The sequence below is a fragment of the Lepidochelys olivacea genome, assembly GCF_965140295.1.
Source record: "Lepidochelys olivacea isolate rLepOli2 genome assembly, chromosome: 12".
NCBI classification, from domain to species: domain Eukaryota; kingdom Metazoa; phylum Chordata; order Testudines; family Cheloniidae; genus Lepidochelys; species Lepidochelys olivacea.
In genome coordinates, this window is record NC_140422.1 from 37,115,770 (window position 1) to 37,127,906 (window position 12,137).

The following is a 12,137-nucleotide window of genomic DNA, read 5'->3' on the forward strand; positions in this document are numbered from 1 at the left end:
GCTTCAACTTGAATGAAAGTCAGGACAGTGAGGTGGGAAGGGGGAAGAGAATGTAACAAACGAGAAAGCTTGGGATAGGATCGTGACGCTGGCAGACCAGGTGCCAGCTTATGCCAAGGCTCTTAGGGCTCACTGAAGACTGACAAATGCTCAGCTAGAAAGCAGTCTGGCTCCCCGTGTGTTAGCATTGTTAGAACAGATGTTAAGTTTACAAGAATGTGTTGAATGTTTAGACTTTATGAAATGCTTGTAAATTCCTGCATGCGTTATCTTACAATATCTGTATCTTACATTATAAGGTAAGATTTCAGTGTTTGCTCTGAAACTGGAAAACGCCCCACCCAGTCAGGAGAGAAGCATTACCAAGTGTGAAATACTAGTTTACGACAAGAGATGTCATCTTCCGCCCAACAAAACAAGGCCTACACACATCAGACAAGCCACCATGGAACATCAGTTGGCAGAAGACTTTGATCGCTTTCCCCACACCATGAAGAGGGGACGTGCACAAAAGCTCATCCCATCACAGTTTGAACTCAAAAGGAACGGAATAAAAATTCCTGTCAAGGAGAAATCATCATCACTGGGCCGCTTGGAATTCGGCGAGGGCAAAATTTTAAGCATAAGCAAGGGATCCCCAAGCTGCTTGGCTTTAGCTAGCTCTAAAGGGCACACAGAGCTTGCGTATCATAGCAGCTATTACACTTTTGGAACCTAAGACTGTAGCTCATTTTTGTGGATAGGTTTACCTGCTTTAACCTTGTAAATAACTCACTTCTTTTTCCTACTTAATGAATCTTTAGTTAGTTTATTACAGACTGGCTACAAGTGTTGTCTTTGGTGAGAGATCTAAGGTACAATTTCCTGGGGAAAGTGACTGGTCCTTTGGGACTGGGAGTGACCTGAATCTTGGTGTGGTTTTCGGTGTAAGGGACAATGTATCGCCAAGGCAAGCTTGCCTGGGTGGCAAGATAGACTGGAGTGCCCAAGGGGACCGTCTGTGACTCCATGTTAAGGCTTGAGGAGTTCACATTTGATACTTGGTTGCTGAAATCTAAGTCTAGACCACACAACCAGTTGGGAGATGGTGCCCTGTTTCTTGACAGTCTGCCCTGAGGTTGGAACCCACGGTCGAGAGTCACTGCAGACTGTTTAACAAGGATCTCCCACCATCCTTAATTCATCCCTGTTTTTGCTACAGGTATTCCAGGTGCCTGAGAAGAGCAGATAAGCTTGTATATATCAATGTGCTTGACCCCAGAGTGCATGCTGACAACTTTCCGGCAGTGCTGAAATGACAAGACTAGAAGCTTTTTGGGGCAGGAACGATCTTTCTGTTCTGCGTTTGTACAGCATCTAGCACAATGAGTTCCTGGCCCACGACTGGCCTTCCCTGCAGTGCTACCACAATACAAAAAAAAAAGGATAAAAGCAAGGGATGTGAGTGTTTCTACTCTAGGAGAGCATGGGGGTGTAATTAATTCTCTTTTGCTGTGGAAGCAAATGATGCCACAATCAAAATTATGGCGTCAGGAGGCAAAAGCAGCAAGTGGGGCACAAGTGGGGTATGGAGCAACAAACCTGGTTTCCATGTGTGGGGTCTCAGTGACATCACAACGGCAGAGAAATGCAGGAACTAGGAAATATTAGCAGGGCTGTTTCTCAACAAAGCTTTCTTTGAAGCAATCTAAGTAGTATCAATAGCTCCTTAGCAATAAGGAGCTTCCCTCTGAAAGCTTTAGACAGGGATATGCAGTGCAGTCGTAGCCGTATCTTTTATTGGAACAGCTCCTGTTGGAGGGAGAGAGAGAGAGAGACAAGCGTTTGAGGCACACACAGATCTCTCTCTCTCACCAACAGAAGCTGGTCCAGTACAAGATAATACTTCACTCAACTTGTCTCTCTGATAGGCAGCAGACCATGCAGCAAATGTGCAATGAGATTTCGTTACTGGGCATCGACAGCAAATTCAGGGAAAGAAATGAAGCCAACTTTGATCCATATGAAACTTTGACAGCTGAGATGGCCCTGCCTGTCAAAGAGATACCTAGGAAAAGCAGGCAGCTAACTGCCTAATTAAATGCATGGAGTAGCTGTGTGCTAAAGCGTAAGGGTTGCACTGGCAAGTGACAACTTATCCTTATCTTAGTGCTGCTTGTCACAGAGACAGGTCTCACTCCATTGGTTACAAAGACATTAAATGAGGTCTGTAGATGCTGTATCTTAGCCTTTCAACTGTCAAAAAAAGCCTCACTTAAATATAACTCTCCAGAGGGGTAGGTGAGTATGAGGTTTAAGTACGGCTTGTAAAGATCCTCCGAGTTCCTTGAATGAAGGGTGCTATATAAAGTATTATTAATCACACTTTATCACTTAATATTATGAAGGCAGGAAAACATGGCCACAGCAAGGGGAAATACCCTCAGATTGTCTAACCCAGTGGCTCTCAACCAGGGGTACGGGTACCCCTGTGGGGTACGCAGAGGTCTTCCAGGGGGTCCATCAACTCATCGAGATATTTGCCTAGTTTTACAACAGGCTACATAAAAAGCACATGCAAAGTCAGTACAAAGAAAAATTTCCTACAGACAATGACTTGTTTATACTGCTCTATACACTGAAATGTAAGTACAATATTTATAGTCCAATTGTTTTATTTTATAATTATATGGAAAAATGAGAAAGTCAGCCATTTTTCACTCATAGTTTGCTGTGGCATTTTTATATCTGATTTTGTAAGCAAGTCGTTAAGTGAGGTGAGACTTGGGGGTACGTGAGACAAATCAGACTCCTGAAAGGGACACAGTAATCTGGAGAGGTTGAGAGCCACTGGTTTAACCCACTATTTCTTAACCAGAGGGATGCAACACTCGGGGATGAAGGGTCACATACGATGCGGGGAGCGGGGAGGGTTTGCAAGGATTTTATTACACGCTAAAGCAAAGAGACTCACTCCCTGTACACCCTGACCTTTCAAGGTCAAGTATTCTCAGTCAACCTCTCCAAACACACGTGCAAATAAATTATACAGGCATATCACTGTTAATATTGATAACATTTTTTACTCTTAAAGTAAATGTAAGAGGATGACAAACATTGTACTTACAGAAAGGGTTGCCACCTGAAAAGGCTGAGAAACAGTGGTCTACACTATGGCACTAATGCTATTCTTCCAAATAATATAGTGCTAGGGGCTAAACCCTCTAACAGGCACATTAAAATGGAGAGAGACAGGCTAGGTCGTATATGACAGTGGTGTCAAGGACCTGATTTTCAGAAGTGGTGAGCATCTATAATTTCAATGGGGGTTGTGGGTGCTCAGCACCTATGAAAAATATCAGGCCTTGCATCATTACCTAGCTGTTATATGACAGAAGCAGATGGTAGGAGCAGAATCTATCAGTGGGTTAGTATGCTGGGCTCCTTGGGGTAGAGAACTTCTACATCTGTAAAGCTAAACCACACAAAAATTAAGCTCTTCTTCATGAGTTACAGTACATGGCATATAAATATGTAGAAAAGGGAATTTAATTTACTATTACCTTAAGCAATCTCTGTGCACAGACTGCAAGGAAAAAATCCCTTTTCCTTCCATAAATACGAAGACATTTCTGAAAATTATTAAGCAAGTTACTTTTGCTCATTTCAGTCCCTTTTTATTCAGTAAGGAGTTGTTTTGTTTTGGGCTTTTTTGGCCAAAACACGAAAGCAAAACAAGGAAGTCGGACTTAATACCAAAAAGCGACACACTACTAATTAGGCGCAGGCAATGGATCAATAATGTAATGCTGCACTTGGACATTCTTAAAATGCTTTACAAAAATGGCTTGGAACTACCTCTCTTTTATAAAGGTGGAAAGGGAAGCAGAGAGTTGAAATGACTTGTCCAAGGTCACATGATGAGTCAGTGACGGAGCTTGAACTGGGACCCAGGTCTCATATCTTCAACCCCAAGACGACACTGCCTCTCCAGTGTATTACATCCTGGACTCAACTCCTGTTTAGATCACAACGACAACATACACAAAAGCAAAAATGAGATAGGTGGCACTAACCCGGTCTCTGTTCAGCCAAACTACAGAAGCATTGTACAATTTGAGGCAAGTAGGGTACATGCTCAGAAGTAGTCCAGGTCACCAGTGGGGGAATGCAAGTTAAGACTGAAGGTCATGAGAAGACCAGGACCAAAGCAGAAGGGGAGGCTGAAGGGCAGGACTGAAGAGCACTGGCAAAGCCAGTACGCTAGGAAGCCTGGAAGGACCAGGTAAGTGCTGCAGGTCAAAACCAAAGAAACTGCCACACTGGGTGAGACCAACCATCCATCTAGACCAGTGGTTCTCAACCAGGGGTCCAAGGCCCCCTGGGGGGGGCCGCGAGCTGGTTTGAGGGGGGTCCACCAAGCACAGCTGGTGTTAAGACTCGCTAGGGCCCAGGGCAGAAAGCTGAAGCCCCACCATGCAGAACTGCAGCCTGGGGCCCTGAGCTCCAGCACCTGGGGCTGAAGCCTGAGCAAATTAGTTTTGCGGTGCCCCCTGTGGCGTGGGCCCCGGGGCAATTGCCCTGCTTCCTACCCTTAATGCCAGCTGTCAATTTTATCTGGAGAAAAACAATTGTTGTGGTACAAGTGGGCTATGGAGTTTTTATAGCATGGGGGGGGGGACCCACTCAAAGAAAAAGGTTGAAAAACCCTGATCTCGGCCATGCACCTCTGCCTTCAGACAGCCCCAGATGCATCTCCATAATGGCCATCAGTTAAGCTTACACAATACCCACCCAACCCAGGACTGTCTAGAATCAGTGCAATTATTTCTTCATTTTTCTGGGCACAAAGTTCATTCACAAAGATCAAGGGCTTGAACCTCGGAACGATTTTACAAAACCTAGCATGATTAAAATGTTCTCCTTCAGTTCCTAAAAAATCCAGAGTTTGCTGTTCCAATTTGAACATCTTCCTGCAGACTCGGAAACCCCTACCCTGGGGCCCTGTGCACAGGACAATCAGAAACTGAAACTGAAACGTAAATAGATTGGGCTGTTTATTTTTGAACTGCCCCGCCTGAAGTACAGGGGTAGGGGTGTGTAAGATTCTTTCCATACTCATAAACGAAACTATGACGAGCAAAGGAAAGGCACTGCTTTGCATCTGTGCTTTTAAAATGTCCTCCCTTAAAAACTTGAATCACTGGTTAAAAAGTCTGATGGTGTTTTCAGAAGGATTGCATTGCACGTTTTTATGAACTGAAATTTTCAGAGGTGCTAGGGACTCACTGACTCCTGTGAACGATGCCAAGAGCTCAACCCTTTTGAAAATCAAGCCATTTACTTCCCGACCTAATTGTGGACCTTAGAGCCCCACTTTTAAAGCGTTGATCTAGCAAAAGCCAGCATTCGCCCCAGCTGTTCAGAACGGCTACTATTTATCCCACTAATGTCTAGTTTTGAATGTAACAGGGCTTCTGTTTCAGGGTTTTTCCTAAACGTTCTCTGGCATGTTTTACATGCCAGACGAAGGCAGGCAGGGACGCTGGAAGCAAGGAGCTCTGCTGTCAATCAGCTGCCTAGCCTGAGGGATGGGAATCGTCAAGGAACATTTTATCAGATTAACAATGAAGCAAGGGCAATTTCATGTTTAATAACAATGGGACTGAACAGTCTTTGCTCACAGGATTCAAGTAAAAAAAAAAAAACACCACCTTTTAATCTGAGGTAAGTAATTAACCGCTAAGCAATGCCCAGAAGACAGGGTCTGGTGCTACAAAACACAGAGAACAACTCCTCCAGAAGTCAATGGGAGATGAGCATACTCACCACTTTGCAGGATTGAGCTTTTACTGAGGATATGCTTTTAAAAGACCCACCCTGGAGCTACGGGCAGAGATACAAACTTTACCACTGGCCCAGTCAGCTGAGGCAAGTCAAAGACCAGAATCTAGTTTCACCCTGGTCCACCAGAAATGCACCAGTCATCTTGGATTAAATAAAAAGCAGCTTCAAGGACACATCTCATGCAACAATTTTGAGCCCTGCGAGCCTGAGTCAGCTGACCCACAGCCATGCCATGACTCTCTGACTGCAGTGGAGTCTAAGAGTCTAACGCAGGGGGATCTGAATTCAGGTCCCTTATTGCCCTAGGACTGGCAGGGGGCTGGGAACGCTGCAGAGGTAGTAGCCGGAAAGGGAAGGAGAAAATGGAAACTTTGTATAATTCCTGCAACCTCCTCCTCTTGGGTGAATGGCCGGCTCTGGAAGCAGCTACATTCACCTCTCCTGAGCCAAGACTGTGTAAAGCCAGGGTCTCTATGAGCATAGGACCTAGGCAGGGCACAAATAGAGGAGGGAGTGGCCACCAGCCCATTGGGAACTAGGTAGACCAGTGGCCCCAACGTGGTGCCCGCGGGTGCCATGGCACCCACCGGGGCATTTATGTGCGCCTGCCTACTGAGAAGGGTGCGCTTCTGGCGAACAACCCGCCGCCGAGGAGCACGGCCGCCAGGCAACCCGCCGCCATAGCTGGTCGTCCAGCGCCCGCCACACTTTTCTGGGAACACGAATATGCTACAACAACAGAAAAGCTGGGGACCACGGAGGCAGACCATCAAATAGCCATGGCATGACGTCTGCCTGGCTACTGAGCAGTCTCCCAAGGGAAGTGATGGAAACGCCAGACTTAAAATTGGGCTGGACAAAGCATTAGAAAAGATCTTGTGGGGAACTACCCCGCCCTGGCCAAGGAATGGACTAGATGGGACCTGATAGAGACTAAAAAGATCGGTCCTCCATGGAAATCAGGATAAGTGCGCACAGTACTGGGTTTACAGTGTGCCACAGGGGCCCGTTAGTCGGCCAGGCGCTGCACTTCACTTGCACTGCCAGCCCAGGGGCCACCGCAGGCTGGCTCCTCTCCAGCCCCTCCCCAGTGCTCCTCTCGGCTGTCCGGCCACCCCAGGTATCACTGCCCCGTCCTGTCCCATCTCCTCCGCCCACTCGCTCCTCCGCCAGCTGGGCTGGGGGGCTCTCGGGGGGGTCACGTCCCACCAGGGTCTGCCTGCCCCACTCCCCAGCATGGCTCTGGGCGGTCTTACTCCGCCCGCCACCTCCCGGGGCTGAGCCGCCCAGGACCAGTGCAGGGGCCGGGTCATTCTCGGCCAGCATGGAGGCTTGGTGGGCTCATCTGGGCCCCAGGCAAGGGGGTTTGAGGAAGCCCAGCCTGGGCAGATCCCTCCCACTCTAATCCCCGACCGGCCCCAGCTGTGATGCTGGCTCAGCCCAGACAAGGCCAATAGCCCCCGCCCAGCAGGCCGGTGAGCGTGGCTGGGGGCAGGCAGGGCGGGGGCAGTGGGTCTCTGGGGGTGGCGCTGGGCAGTGGGGATCTGTGTGAGGTACTCCTGGGCCCCAGGGGGAATGAAAACAGCCCACGTCCCCCTCCTGCAGCGTTCTTTGCTTCCCTGCAGAAAGTGAAGGAGGAACGGGGGGGGGGGGGTGATTGGGAATGTTCATGGCATAGTTTGGGGGGGCACTGTCCCCCAATAGAGGCAAGGGGTGGGGGCCACATGGGGTGCAAGGTCACATGCCACTCCCACGCCCCAATTTCTGTGAACGCAGAGCTGCACAGCCTGGCTGAAAAGAGAAGGTGCTGCCCAGCTCCCTGGACTGCAGCCGGACACCACCCTCTGGGTCCTAGTGCTGGGGGCCATCCTTCTTTTTCTCCAGGAACTCCTCACTTAACGCTGTAGTTCTGTTCCTGAAAAATGCGACGTCAAGTGAAATGATGTTAAGCGAATCCAATTTCCCCATAAGAATGAATGTAAATGGGGCGGGGGGGTTAGGTCCAGGGACAAAGGGTTGTTGCCATACAGTCCAGTGCTATGGTTGGGAGGGGCCCCCGCCTCACCCCACACAGGCGCAGCCCACTGGCCCTGGAGACAATGAGGCAGGCAAGGCGGCTGAAGGTCCTGTAGGCTCGAAGCACATTGCGCAGCAGGAGCAGCAGCTTCCCCTACTCTGCAAGCACCGGGGGGGGGGCTCAACCTTCAGCCCGCCCACTCCACCCCTTCCCCCAAACCCCCACCCTTAACCCACCTCTTCTTCCCCCCCTTTTACTCCACACTCCACGTCCTCGTTCCTGCCCCCTCCCTCCTGCCCACGGCAATCAGCTGGCTTGCAACGTTCAGGGAGCAGGAGGATGTGGGAGGAGCGAGGACGCAGTGCGCAGGCTCCCCCTCCCTCCCCTGTCTTCTGCCCGCGGCAATCAACTGGCTTGCGGCGTTCAGGAGGCAGGAGAGGGAGGGGGAGCCTGCGCGCCATGTCCTGGCTCCTCCCTCCTGAACGCTGCAAGCCAGCTGATTGCTGTGGGCAGGAGGCAGGGGAAAGAGGGGGAGCCTGCACGCCATGTCCTCGCTCCTCCCTCGTGAACACCGCAAGCCAGCTGATTGCTGTGGGCAGGAGGCGGGGGGAGAAGCGGGAGTACACTGATCTGCAGGGTCTGCCAGCGGGGGGGGGGGGGAGGCACTGGGGAGGACGTGGGGGAGTGTAGGGGAGCTGCCAGCTGTGAACAAAGCAGGCAGCCGAACGACATTATACCGAAGCATTGCACAACTTTAAATGGAGCATGTTCTGTAATGGAGCAGGGACGTAAGATTGAAACAACGTTAAGCAAGAGGACGTTAAGTGTGGAGTTACTGTATAACAGTGAGTGCCCGCTGTGGGGAAAGAAGGGACAGGGATGGAGAGGGGAAGGGGGATGGGACGGGGAAGAGAAGGGGACAGGGGAAGCGGGGACAGGGGAGAAGGAAGGGGGTGGGATGGGGAGGAGATGGAGCAGAGGGGAAGGGGAAGAGAAGGGGTTAGGGGGACCAGCATGCAGATCCCTTGACAGCAGCTGGGGCTCCCCTGTTAAGCAGGTCCATCAAACCCTCACCCTGACATGCCCCACCTCCCCTGCATCTGTACCACCCCAATGAGCCCCCCCAGACACCCTCCCCACTGAGTCCCAACCACCTAGACTCCCACCCAAATGAAACCCACCTCCCCTGCACCGATCCTCCTCCCCCCAACCCCGCTGAGTTCCAACCACTTTCACTTGGTCCCCCCTGCAGACTTCCATTACCCCTGCACCTGGAACCTCCCTTTCCATCCAGATCCCCCACTGAGCTGCCTGCACCCAGATTGCCCCACACAGAACCCTCTTACCCCCCTTCCGGATCCCCCCACACTAAGTCCCTCTGCACTTGGATCCTGCTGCCAGGTTGACCCTCCCTGCCCACATCTGGTGTGCCTGGTGCAAAAGGGGCAGGGCCCCAGGGTGTTTCTGTGGCAGGCATGGCCCTTGTGCTGTATCAGGGTCAGGTTCAGCCTCACTGCCAAGTCCCTGCCCCAAGAGGGCGGGGGAGGCTGCAGGATATTCTCCCACTTCCATTCAGCCAGTGAGTGGCCTGTACTCCCCACTGCCATGGTGGAGCGTTCACATTTACTTATTGTAAAAAAAAAAAAAAAAGGCAGAATTTTAAAATATTATGCACAGAATTTGATGCAGAATTCCCTCAGGAATATGGGGCACTGTACAGCTGTGATGGTGGGACTGTGAAGGGGGTACTGGACAGTAGGGGGATCTGTGGCTGGGGAAGCTGGGCAGGGGGTATGGTGTGCAGGGTGCTGTGCAGTTGTGGTGGGAGGTCAGCGAGAGGGGTCTCTGGGCAGGGGGGTGCTGGGCATAGCAGGTCCGTGGGCACTGGGCATAGGGATCTGCAGGGGAAGTCTCTGGGTGAGGGAACGCTGGGCATAAGGGCAGGGTGACAATGTGGAAGGGGCACGCTGGCAGATCAGGGCTGGGCGGGCCAGTGTGCGTCTAGCAGTTGTGGGTTTGTAAACAGTGCCCTTGGGCTGGGCTGAGTGGGGCCACTCCCACTGTGCTGTGCTTCATTGCCACCAGCCGGCCCCTCGCTCTGCGGACCACCCCCCATCACATGCCCCATTTCCCCAATGGGAGCCCACAAATATATTTGGCGCAGGGCCCACAAAAAGTTAATCCGGCCCTGAGTTTGCATGACCTGTATATACCTTGGGTGGACTCCTGTCCATGGAGGTTAAACCAGGCAATAGCTGACAAAGGATCATTATAGAACTATGTTGTTCCCTTGTCCATTACTGGGAGAAGGGCCTCCTAGATTGGAAAAAGAAAAGGAGTACTCGTGGCACCTCAGAGACTAACCAATTTATTTGAGCATAAGCTTTCGTGAGCTACAGCTCACTTCATCGGATGCATACGGTGGAAAATACAGAAGATGGTTTTATACACACAGACCATGAAAAAATGGGTGTTTATCACTACAAAAGGATTTGTTTATCACCACCTGGATTTGTGCTGGAAATGGCCCACCTTGATTATCATACACATTGTAAGGAGAGTGATCACTTTAGATAAGCTATTACCAGCAGGAGAGTGGGGTGGGGAGTGAGAAAACCTTTTGTAGTGATAAACACCCATTTTTTCATGGTCTGTGTGTATAAAAACATTATCTGTATTTTCCACAGTACGCATCCAATGAAGTGAGCTGCAGCTCACGAAAGCTTATGCTCAGATAAATTGGTGAGTCTCTAAGGTGCCACAAGTACTCCTTTTCTTTTTGCGAATACAGACTAACACGGCTGCTACTCTGACACCTAGACTGGAAAGCGTTTGCAGTTTCTGAGGCGAGCATTCCCCGGTCAAATCTCAGCAGGTTGCGATGCAAAGAGGAGCTGCAGGCCAGGACAGAACGTGAGTAAAGGCCACATACTGAGCAGCAGCTGCCGAACACACCTAATCAGGGCCATGGGCAAAGGAGAGACATGACAGGCTTTATCAGAACAAAGAGAACCCCAGAAGGGCGATCTCTCCTTGGGAGATATGCCAGGGGTCTTTTAACAGCAGCGCAATTCAGATGACAATCAGACTGTGCCCTGGATTGTCGAATTCACACTTGGCCACAGTGATATGAGCATCTGTGATCTTTAGACTCAGTGACAGCAGCACACTGTATCTGGGAAGAGAAAACTGACTCAGAAATAGCTCAACACTTGATTCAAAACAGAGCTGCCACCCTGCTATTAACACAGGTTGGCAAATGCACACCCCAGTCCTTTGCTCATTACTTTGGCTCCCTGCTGAACACTGGGTTCAGTTCTCATCTTCAAAGCACACGGTGGGGCTGACTTGAGCTGTCTAAACACGACAGACTCTCGACACCCCCACAAGCACCATCTCCCTCCACATCTGTCTTATGGAAGCTGTCAGAGACCCACCACAGTGCGCTCTATGCAGTCTCCAACACTCAGTGCCTAAGAAACAGTCAACCTCAAGGGTGAGGTTGGAGAGAGCTCTGTCATCAGCTAGCCCAACGAGCGCAGAATTCTCTTTCCTGGGGGATCGGAATGATCATGAATCTAGCCACTGTCAAGCAAAAGGCAAAAACTCCCTTTCTAGCCTTCCTACCACAAGACAAACAATCCCACAATGGAGGGACTGAAGGGAGAGAAGACAGAGATCCTCATTACAGTAGCTTTTGTAAGCCCACAATGATGAGCATGGTATAAATGCCCTAGACTTAAAGTGAAAAAAGGATCAGATCAGTGTGACAAGACAGGAAAAGTTACCTTCTTTTATATAGTAATTTTGTTGGTCTGAAGTTAATATCCGCTGTATTAATTCTGTTGTGATGAAGCCAAATAGTTCCATCTTTTAACAGCTCTTCACCACAAAAATTCACGTACCTTTTGGCGGCCAGGCATGCATGATATCACACAGACAAATGCCACTGCAAGGAATGTTTGGCTTTGGTGGAGTTATCACTTGTGCTCCAGGAGGAAATAGGTCACTTCCTGCCATGCAAATGAAAGCAGTTCTCTTTCTCCTTCCTTCAAGTGTTCCCTCCCTGCACATATGTTTTTGGCTTGCAGGCTCTCTGGGTCACAGTCCATATCTACTGGTGTATTCACACAGCACCAAGCCCAAAGAGTCCTCCATCCCAACTGGGGTCAGTGGATGCTACCATAACATCAATGTTACAGAATGATTTCATACTATACTGGTCAAACACATGTCCCTGAAACGAATAACCTCCACACAATGGGAAAGATCTAACCTTCGCCAGAGTTTATAG

General features: G+C 49.9%; 1 protein-coding gene across 3 annotated transcripts in view; it reads right to left on the bottom strand.

The window, feature by feature from the left end:
- The window catches only part of KIAA0513, a 93,068-nt gene that overhangs the window by 65,954 nt on the left and 14,977 nt on the right, over window positions 1–12,137 (bottom strand). For 2 of the 3 annotated variants that reach the window (XM_084644516.1, XM_084644513.1), the window contains exon 2: window positions 3,838–3,997. The exons of the other annotated variant lie outside the window; for it this stretch is intronic. The gene's annotated coding sequence lies outside the window, so the exon portion shown is untranslated. The remainder of the gene's footprint in view (window positions 1–3,837; window positions 3,998–12,137) is intronic. 3 annotated transcript variants of the gene reach the window in all.